Source organism: Daktulosphaira vitifoliae, unplaced genomic scaffold, assembly GCF_025091365.1.
Source record: "Daktulosphaira vitifoliae isolate Bord-2020 unplaced genomic scaffold, ASM2509136v1 Scaffold_92, whole genome shotgun sequence".
Classification (NCBI taxonomy): domain Eukaryota; kingdom Metazoa; phylum Arthropoda; class Insecta; order Hemiptera; family Phylloxeridae; genus Daktulosphaira; species Daktulosphaira vitifoliae.
This window is the reverse complement of record NW_026099661.1, coordinates 1-11,629: the sequence shown is the minus strand read 5'-3', so window position 1 is coordinate 11,629 and position 11,629 is coordinate 1. Positions and strand designations below refer to the sequence as shown.

Here is an 11,629-nt window from a genome sequence, read left to right as displayed (position 1 = left end):
CACAATTTCATACTAAATTTAAAAACTATAATTAGTATTTATTCATATATTATATTTTAAAATCAAAGAACTACTAATCAGGATATAATTAAAGAAATAAGAGTTCATGTTGCTTTTAAAATATTTCACCAATTTCTCTAAAGGAAACACTATCTACAGATTTGCATCGAAGCGTTTCTTATGATAGTGATTTTAATCACTGTCAGATATCATCTATACTTGTCCCATCTATGCCTCGTCCACACTGTGCCTCGACCCCACTGTGCTACCGTTTTTATGTATGAACGGTAAAATCATTGTTAATGTAATTACTTACACTTTTTTTTTTCTTGTGAATAATAATTTAATAACATTTAAATGAATACTGAAAATTTATTAAACAACTTAAATTTTTAAATTCAACTTTTGTTAAGTTTTACAAAGTTATTTTCTAAAATGATGTATACTTTTAATAGTTACTTACTCATTATGATTTTTTGAAATCTCAATAACTATATTTCTTTCTTTAATTTTTATTTAACATGATATCNTATTTCTTTCTTTAATTTTTATTTAACATGATATCAACTTTGCAAGATTCGTGTATCTACTAGTGTAAAACTAATTTAAGTTGCTGCTGGGCATGCCCATGCGGATAATAACATTATCTATTGATCATTGATTTTCTCGTTGTAAATATTCTCTGTTTTTATGAGCCAATATAAAATTAAAGATTGACGGAGATAAAGTTTTTTAGTAATGAAAAACTTGTTTTATGATGGGGTCTCGTTATATTCTGTCCTCATAATTTTATGTTATCCTTTTAAAAATAACATGTTTTACCTGTGATATGCTGTATGAGGTTGAGCCATTAAAGGGGATCAAAATCGAGAAACGAGCTTGAGTAAACCTTTGTAGTCGCATCGATGTGATAATAAAGAGTTTTACGGGTGACCAAAATACAATGTCCTAAGATATTTAACGGCATTCACACATAAAATCATCTTAATATTATTTTTTATTATAAATTTAAAAGTTAAACTTTTATTTAAAATAAATATTTATACTGTCAATTCGCTAATTAATAAATTTTTATCAAAAATAACATGTACAGAATATAAGAATAAACCATTCCATACATATTCAACTTTATGAATGATTTTTTACGCGTATATATTTCAAAAAGACTTCACAGATAATAAATCATTAGAATACTTTTCAAAAAATAATATTCTAAGATATTATTTTACTTTTTGAATAGTTACTCGAAAAGTCATCTTGTTCTTTCTACTGACCCACGTCAAGTATAAAATAATACACACTCTATAATCAACTAAATAAAATTACTTATCTCGAGAAAATTTGCTATAGGATACAGATATTTTTCAATATCATAAACTGGAATTTATCTACCACGGTACAGTAAATTATTGCATTTTTTCAGATTTCATGAACCATTTTCTTACAATAATAATATCTTTTTCTTCTCCAAGTGGCTATTTAATATTTTAAAATGTCACTCAAAGTATTAATTAATATAACATGTCGATACGTGTAAAAACAGTACGAGAATACGTATAGCAGTACCTGTACACAATCTCGTACATTTCCATTTTTGTCTGTCCATATAAGGTACTATTAAATATTTTGCATTTATCAAAAATTACTACTCTCATTCAAAGATAAATGCAAAATATTTTAACATTTAAAAGTTTTCTATTATTTATATTTGAAGGTGAGCCGTTTTAGAACAATTTGTTTTCTGAAAAGTTGTTTTACTAAAACAATATTTATAAAAAAATGTTAGTACTTTAATTTACTAAATAATTAAAAATAACACATGAGTCACAACTCCTAAGTAAAAACAAGCAAGATATAGCAACAAAAAAATTTTTTAGCCCTATAGTTACAAAAATTAAGTTGGGTAAGCTTATTGAAAAATGTTCTATCAATAACCGAATGTAGTGAAAGTTGTTTTACAAATATTTTAAATTATTTTTTTGAATTAAAATAAAATTAATTATTTGAAAAAAGTAATAAAAATAATAAATCAACTATACAGAGTAAAAAAGTGCTAAATATCATTGTTACTTATATTATGTTGTTATGTCGCTTACGTTTAGATAATTTTTGATGAATTAGTATTTCTTATGGTCACATAAAAAAATCTTACATCCATTTGAGAATATTATTTCACTTTTACTTTTTTATTTTTAACTTTTTACAGTTGGTTTACAAATAACTTCTTCTTTTGGTAAATAACTAATGAAAAATACAAGTTTTTTATGATTTTATACTAAACTATGTGTCCTACGACCTTATCAAGATAGACAGTATTACGTATCCTTATATACTTTTGAAATTTACTAACATTTTCGTGAGGTCGCACAAATAATGTTCATTAGTTATTTTATGTCGAAGGTATTACGTCAAAGAAAAAAAATAGTTTTAAATATTATTAGACCGTAAAATTTCCAAGAAAGTTTTTGGCAACTTACGCGTTGAAATATGTTATACGATACTGATGCTTATGTGAAATGTCATATCTTTTTTCATGTGTCGTGTTTTAATATAAAAAAAAAACAACCAATTCAATTATTTATCACAATATGTTTTGCACAATATATGCATTAAAAGGTTTGGTAAAATACGTGTTTGATGGAGTAATTTTACTATTCATTATCAATTTGTGAATATGGAAAACAAATGTAGACAGCAATTACGCAGTCAATAGATTCAGCTCATTAATGCATTGTATGACATATTTTGCGTCATTATTTCATTATTAACAATTTAGCGCACATTAATGATGATGATTAGTTAATGTATGCAAGGTAATTTTGTATATTATCTACACCTTCCATGAGTATTTTTATTCTAGTTACAACTACATTGGTAAACAATAGGCTTATTTAGAACACTAAAATTTATTTTAAAAATGATGAAAAGATGAGTTGTACTTTAAATTATTAAAGTAAAATCAAGACTCAAAATCACGGCACAGGAGGACGTGACATGGTTGGGTCAAGTATAATGATATCTGAAAGTGATTAAAATCATTATCATAAAAAACGTTTCAATGCAAATCTGTAGATAGTGTTTAATTAAAAAAAAATGGTGAATTATTCCAAAAGCTACCTATTTCCTTATTTATATCCTGATTAAGTTAAATGATTTATAAGTATAATATATGTAATATATATTTATAATATATAAAGGAAAATGGTTTTATTAAAAAAAAAAAAGTATGTTGAATGAAAGAAAAAATAAATAGTATTTATCATAAAAAAATTGTATTGATCCATGTGTTTTTCAAAAAGTTATAGCATATAAAATTAAAATCCTTTATAAAGGATAATCGTCCGATTTAAAAAAAAAAGTATGTCGAATAAAAGAAAAATATAAATAGTACTTATCTTAAAAAAATTATAATACATACATTTTTCAAAAATTTATAGCTTTATAAAGTTAGAAATGTAAATATAAAATCAAGAATTTTAACACAAAAATAGCATAAGATAGCCTTTTTCATCGTAAAGACAAAATAAAGTACGAAATTTTTTTTCATAATTAAGTATATTTCATAAGTTTTAATTTAAGATATATACATAAAAGTGTCAGTATTGCTGAAACACTTTCAAAAGTTAAGTTGAAAAAGTTAATTTTTTATGAAAAAGTTGTCATTTTAAATCCTTCCCGTGAGCAGGTAAAGAGTTAGATTTAAAAAAAAATATATCAAATAATAATAACATCATGCATCAATAAAAAAAAAAATTGTATTGATTTGGTCAGTTTTGAAAATGTTATGGCAGTTTTAAGTAAGAAAAATTGAAAAAATTAGCGATTTTTAAATTTGTAATTTGTTTAGAAATTTCCCCATTTACGGGGAACGAGAGATATTTTTTCAATTTTTGAGGGTAATGTCTTCGACTAGATACAATTTGTGATCTTTTGACGTATCGTTGAAAGAAATCGGTTCAGTGAGAGCTGAGAAAAAGTGGTAACAAGTCATAAATAAAAAACACATCATAGTAAAATTAATAATCTCAGCTTTGCATCGAAGCTAAAAATCAAAAATTATTATTTGAGTTTTCAATATTATCTAATTGTATTCATTTTTTATTTACTTATATAAGTACCTATACCAAAAAATATTATTCACGTCTAACGAACGGTAAAATTCAATGAACTTATTATGTTAATATCGTCTTAGCTGTCAAGAGATTACTTCTAAATTTTAACTCAGCGATAACATAATTATAATATTATATACTTTCAAAGAATAAACTATAATTGAAAAAACATTAAATACTATTTTTAAAGAGTTATTTACAAGATACATTGTGTATTTATGATTTCATCATAAATATTGGCAGTATGTCAATTAGATGAACTATTAATATAAATTAAGGAGACATAAACGTATTATATTTCTTTTCTTATTTTCTTTGTTTTAAGTCTACTAACTTTAAATGTGATTTAGTTCATAAAATTAGAATGAATTTATGTTATTCAATAATAATTAAAAAATATATCAGCATGAATAAATTCTTAAGAGACTTGAATTCACTACATTCTAATTTATCTAATAGGTGTCACAAGTGAATAAATAATAAAGCATCATTCGGAAAGTTGAGCACTATTTGGACGCACAACAAATAACAACTTAGATTTTTATTATTTGAGTCCCAACGTAAAGTCCATTTTATTGACTAAAAAGTTTAATTGAAAATTATATCGTCAACAAAAATCCAACTATAAAAATGATTCAACCTCCTTTTTAAAAATAAGACTACCCATCAAAAAAGTGATATCTACATTTTTGCTAATTGGTCAAAATGTTGATTACACAATACAACTTGAGAACTTAGAAAGAGCAAATTTAAGTTTTCTCGTTCTTTAGTTCTTAAACTTTAATTCTACTTTCAAGGACAACATTGCTCCTTTATTTGTATGTTTAATATTTAGTCAGTTTTTTTAATGAAGCAGATTTTGTAGCAATTTTATATGAATTTCATAATGAAATCTCAATTCTTTTCTTTTCTTCTGAGTTTTATCCTTAGTGTTCTAATTCTAAAATAAGCACTGAGTCAATACTTGGTCAGTAACTGGCCAATTGTTAAACAATATAAAGGAGCAATTTTGCTATGGAAATAGTGTTAAAGTTATCGACAATGCAAATATCACTACTTTTTTGGGAAGAGGTTGGAAATTTTACAGTTAGTTTTTTTTTTTTTGAGAACACCAGTCTATTTTGATTGTTTAAGCCAGATATATGCATAATTTTTATGAGCCAATAAAAATCAGAATTGCCCTCAAATGATGCCTCTCTCTGTAAGACCAATTATTTAAAAAAAAAATTTTCACATTTTTACATTTACTTACACCATTGACATACTTTTATGCTGAATTTCATGTTTGTGTCTATACAGGAAGTGTCTAATAATTTTGATGATGTGTTAGTCAGCAAGTCAGTAACAAAAATGAAAACTTTAAAATTCCCTCATATTGAAATGGTTATACATTATAGACTAATTTTTAATAGTGTTTTAACTTATTAAGGACTAATCAAATTTAAAATTTGAAAAATTTGCCTGTAGAAAACAAAAATACAGAAACTAAAAAAATCGAAAATATTGTTTAATAGATACAAAATATCTCATTAAATCTACAACAATGGTTTTTTTAATGCAATGATTATTTATAGATTAAATAACTGTTACTCGTAATAATCATTAAATAAGAATATATTTTTATAAATAATTTAAACAAAATGGCGATAAAAAATAGGGACATAAATTAGATAGTGGCTTTTCATAATTTATAACAACATTTACACCAAAAATAATTGATCAATAAATAAAATTGAGTCGATATTATTATAATTATTGAATTATATTTATTTAATTTTTAAATTATTAGTAATCAAAAAGCTCAGAGAGAATTCTATTTAGCTATTAAATATATAACCATGTAAACAGAGAAAGCTCTATGAATTTAAAAATAATTTTAATAAAAGAAAATGACAATATAAATTTTGAAGCAAGTATAGTCATCCCTAAATATCCACTAACGTAAAATACTGAAAACTATCATAATTTATCAAAGAAATGATTATTGTAAAAATTTTATTTATCCTATATATTAAGTTCAGAAAAATGTATTTTGATGTAGAAATTCATGAAACTCAGGTTTAATTCTTGGTAGTATTATGCTAAGCAAAGTCCGGGTTTGATAGGTAAATATTTTAAGTATACAGAATAAACAGGGTAAAAGTCGCTGTCAGCATGTGAATTTTTTTATAAACTCAAATGCATAGTTAAACGTAGTAGAAACAATAAAAAACCTAAGTAATTTCTAGAAATCTTAACAACGTCATAATTCTAAAAATATAATTATACTCTGTAATGTACACATAATTATAAAATATCGCACAGAAATTTTTCTTGTTCTTCTGTATTTCAAAATAGATTATTATAATATCTACACTAAAACATAACAACTAATCCCTTGCAACACGTTGTACATTGTCATCAGTGTAAATTACATTTACAGACATATTATTTCAACTTTGACAGTTCATATCTGGTTTTATATCATTATGCGCTGACGATAAAAAAAAGAACGAAAAATATTGGCGACTTTATTTTTAGGTAGAATAATTTATAACTAGAAATAGAATATGATGATTTAACAAAAAATCGATTTTTGAATGGAAAATTGTCCGACCTACTCTAGAATTAATAAATGGAATCAAATCTCATGTTTGGGATTGTGATTATGCAAGCAAAAACGAATTAAATTTATTATTACTTAACTTGCAAACACCTCTACTAGTACTATTGTACCTCTAAGTACTATTGTACTTTAGTCTCTATTATTATAAGTCACGTAGGTAAATAAGTATTTTTTAAGTCCTTTTTAATAAACACAAACGGTACCATTTTATAAATAATGTGCACACTACTTATCTCCCATGCAAAATTTATCATTTTTATTTTATTATCATTTTTAGTTATTTAATAATTAATGAGTATTTATTTTTTATGTTTTAGGAGTATCAGGAATACATTTTACTCAAAAGTAGCATCGACTGGTAGAAACAATGAGTACTACTACACCAGGTCCTATGGGCATTTCTGCCGAGTTAATAAGGGAATTAAGATTTGAATGTGAAAGTCGATTAAATGCAACGGTTCACGATAGTAATAGTAAGTCAATTAAATATTTAGTGGTGTGTTTAGCATAATTGTACATAGTATAAATCATAATAATTATTACTATAAAAATATTCATAGACGCAAAGATACATTAGTCAAGAAAGAAATAATTATTGAATCTTCAACAAAATTAGAGCAAATCTTTATATCTAAGAAATTGAACATTTCAAGCCTTTTTTTATTACTTTTAGGAGAAGTAAAAAAAAACATTTTTTACCTCAAAAGACTTTATTAAATCTGCTTAATTTAACAATGTTTTGGTAAATATATATTATAAAATTAAATATGATTAAATAAAATGATACACGGCAAAGCTTAAATTAGAAAATACCGACTAGTGAAATATGCCAAATATGGACTTGGACCATTCTTATAAGCACAAATTGGTAGGGACTTGGAGAAACATAGCTCATCCAAAATTCTAGAAATTATGAAATATGCTATGTTTAATATTATTTTAATATATAAGGTATTTATTGAGAAGTAGTAACTGAAACAAATTAATTCTGTTTAAGTGTATTCTTTTTTACATTAATATTGTTCTAATTGTAATATAATAGAATTATCTGTAAAATATTTTAATCTGTGTACATGGTAAATGTTGATGTGAAATATTATTTGTTATAAAATACAACAATATCAAAGATCATAGAACATTTATGGATCCATGAAGCTGTATAGAAGTTTAGTATAGACTAATAACTAGTTAAATGTCATAAATTTAAACAGAATAGGGGAATGTGGGTTTATGCGTGAGTATACCTTACTACCTTAACTTTGATATACAGTTAACAAAAGGAAGTTTCTATTTATGTTTGTATAATAAAATTATCAAATTTGGTATTCCATTAAATAATCATAGTTGAAACACTTATATTTATTATATGCTATACAGTCTATGTTTATTTAAAAAGTTTTCATACATTTATTAATAATTCATTAATAGTTCCTATTTAATTGGTCATTCATTTATGTAGGTAAATTATTTCGACAGTGTATTTGTAAACATAACCAGAATTATCATGCCAGATTTCATTTTTTTTGTCAAAAAGCAGTGAAACCTTTTTAAAGGTAAACATAATATTAAAATTTTGTTAGTAATTTGTAAAACGTATAAAATGTGACCGGTTAACAAATATTTTCTATTCCGATCACTTTTGTTTTAGGAAAGTCCCATTTTAGTTAAGTTAAAATATATTTTTAAAAAGATGCAATAGTATTTTGACACTCTAAATCAAATAGGTAGAGTTTAATAAATATTACGTGTCAATTCTAAATAAAATGTATTAGTCTAGAATTAAAAATATTATTCACAAGATTTAGTCGATTATCTATTTATTTAATAATACTTATTTTCCGTAAATTGAATTTCCAAGAAATTTTAATAAAAAATTAGTTTTAAAAATAATTAAAAATGATATTTTATAACACTATAGAAAAAGTAAAATTTCTGATAACCTTTTGTTAATACTTTTTCTTGTTTTCACTAAGTTACCTTTCTTAGTACAAAATCATTTCTTTAGTATAAGAGAACCAAAAAATAATATTTCAACTTTTATTTTCCTGGCTTTTTGTCCAAATTGCTTCCGCAAACTTCTTCAACTTTTTTTCTATTTGTGTAGACAGCTCTAAAAAACGCATTAGCAATATCATAAACTTTTAGCAGGTCAAGGTATTTTAATGGTTAAAAAATTGTTGTTAAAACGAATAAATTATAGTTTTATAAGTATTTTATGATTAATTTTTTCATTGGATTTATTTAATCGACCTCACTAAAAATAGTTCAATTATACAGGGTTTTATTTTAACACTTGCTACATAGTTTCTTTTAAAATAATAAATATGTTTAGTAAATTATTTTTGGTATTGTGATGTCATATATTTATCGATTAATTAGTTATTAATTATTTGTTTAATTCTTACTTTGTACTTTTTATGGATATAAATTTTATTTTTTTAAATGATAACTTACATATAACTAACTCATAAATAATAGGTTACTTATAACATAATTGAAAATTAGTATGAATTTGACACTCAATATTTTTTATTTTAATTTATACGGAAAAATTATAAAAATTATAAGTAATAGAATATTTTGTTACCTTTACAATAAACGTGTTAAAATTGTAAGTATAGACTTATCAAAAAGAAAAAAAACTTTTTTTTGTTTTTAATTTTCTTTTTTTTTATAAATGGTGGATAATTGAATGGCAGTAGTAACCTACCCTTTTTAATTGACTATACTATTTGACCTAAAGTACAATCACAAATAATTTAAAAAAAAAATTAAGTTAAAAAATCATAACTCAAAAAATGGTGATTTTTTACACCAAAATAATTTTTTACATAAGGAAGAAAAATCGTAAAGACAATCTTTTTAACTTGTAGTATGTAACATAAATTTTAATTTAATGTAAGATAAAAACTATGAATATTTCCGTAACATTTTCAAAAGTTAAGTTGAAAAGGTTAACTTTTTATAGGACATTTTTTATATTGAAATGCATAAATACGTAAAGGGATAGATATTCAAAAAGGTATACCTAATTAAAATTAAATAAAAAAAGTTTGTCACTTAGTAAAACACACATTTAATTTACGTAGTTTGAATAAAGAACTAATTTTTGCCTAACTATACTCTAAAAAAAGTTAAAATGGACTAAAAAATTACAAACATGTCTTATAAATCAAAAAATTACCTCGACGTGCAAATTAAAATTTTTATATCTAATTCTTTATTACATAAATCGATTTTTTTGCTAAAAAAACTTCGATTATGTTAACTTTAATAAAATACAATGTGCATTGAAATCCGTGCACCCTGCTGATAATGGTAAGAATTTAATAATGATTTATATTGATATCCTAAATTAAAATAATTTTCTATACGTTTAATTTATGATGATAATTGAATATTGTTTTTAAATTTAAAACACAAAATTGGTAAAACCTAATTCTTATATAAAATAAATAATATCTTTCTCTTTTAAATATTTCGATTTCGTTAATGTAAGATTAAACCATAAACTTCCTACTTGAACCGTAATTACAAGACTGATCCTTTCCTTAATATTGATATTTATTAGTTAAGGTAATATTATTTATGATTTATAAGACTCGCCGAGATATGAAAAATTATTAAGTACACACCTATTTGTGATTATCTATTATACTTTACAATCATTTATATTATACAATAAACATAGTACAAATTTCTTTATTACGTTATGAATACATAGTATTTGACTATAAATTTTGACAAGCTCTTTAATAATATAATATTTCTCATATATAGAATTAAAATTTCAACGTTTAAAGCTTAAATTATGAAATTGTAAAAAATATCGGTTAAAAATGAATAAATGTTTAAAGCGAAAATTGTATCAAATTAGTCAATAATAGAAATACTTACATATTCGAATTATTTTTTTTACTTTGTGTTTTAGTTTAAATAATAAAAACATTGCGTATATTAAAATTTTACAAAACATAAGCATGACTAGACTTCATCAGCTGGATGACTTAACTTGTAAATGATAATTCGGTATTGCAACATATTCTATAAATAAATAGTAGCTACCCATTTTTCCTAGCCCTTTATGGCACTCAAGAGTTGAAATAACTAGTTTCTACTTTAATATACTTTAATGGTTATTAGCTCATAAACTTTTTAGTTTTAAATTTATTCTTTTTCGCGATCATCAGTTTTTTAATAGCTTATCAATAAAATAAGAAGTGTATACACGTTTTGTCAATAAAAATATTGTGATTTTGAATATTAGGTCACGATGTACATGCTAAATTGGGCGGAAATGATTGTTGAATGCTGAATTTCAGGAATAATCGTTAATGTATTATTGAGTCCCATCAAAATACTGTTTGAATATTTGTAAATTCAAATTTTATTTTATTTTTTATGATATTTGAGAAAGCATTGCCTATATAGATATGTGATATTTTACCAATGTCTCTGTCGACTATTTTATAAATTATTTTTCTTCAACTTTATGTAGCTTACTGTAATTGCCACTGGTATCTTTTATGGTTAAGGTTTTCGATTTATGAATACATTTAATTGTATAGTATAGTAAGCATTTAAAAATAATTTAATGTCATAAATTATCATATATATCAAAATTAACAATTTATTCTTTGTCTAATCCTATTTTATTTTTATTATTTTTTTTAAACTCCATTGTTTAAATTTTTTTCACTAAACTAACACTAAGTTACTAAAATTTCCTTTGTATTTTTTTATAATTCTACAACAAACAGGTTACTTTTATTTTTTATCTTATATATCTGCTAAGGATTTACTAAATTAAATACGTATTTATCTTATTCGAATTATTAACATTTGGCTACGCTAATATCATTCTGTCAATACAGTAACATTTTCCTATTAGTATTTTAAGCTTAATCTCGCT

General features: G+C 23.6%; 1 long non-coding RNA gene across 1 annotated transcript in view; it reads left to right on the top strand.

Annotated features, from left to right (window-relative positions):
• The window catches only part of LOC126909051 (uncharacterized), a 24,823-nt gene extending 17,527 nt beyond the window's left edge, over positions 1-7,296 (top strand). The window contains exons 2-3 of the long non-coding RNA XR_007704914.1: positions 7,035-7,190; positions 7,278-7,296. This is a non-coding gene — a long non-coding RNA (uncharacterized LOC126909051). The remainder of the gene's footprint in view (positions 1-7,034; positions 7,191-7,277) is intronic.
• The last annotated feature ends 4,333 nt before the right edge of the window (positions 7,297-11,629 follow it).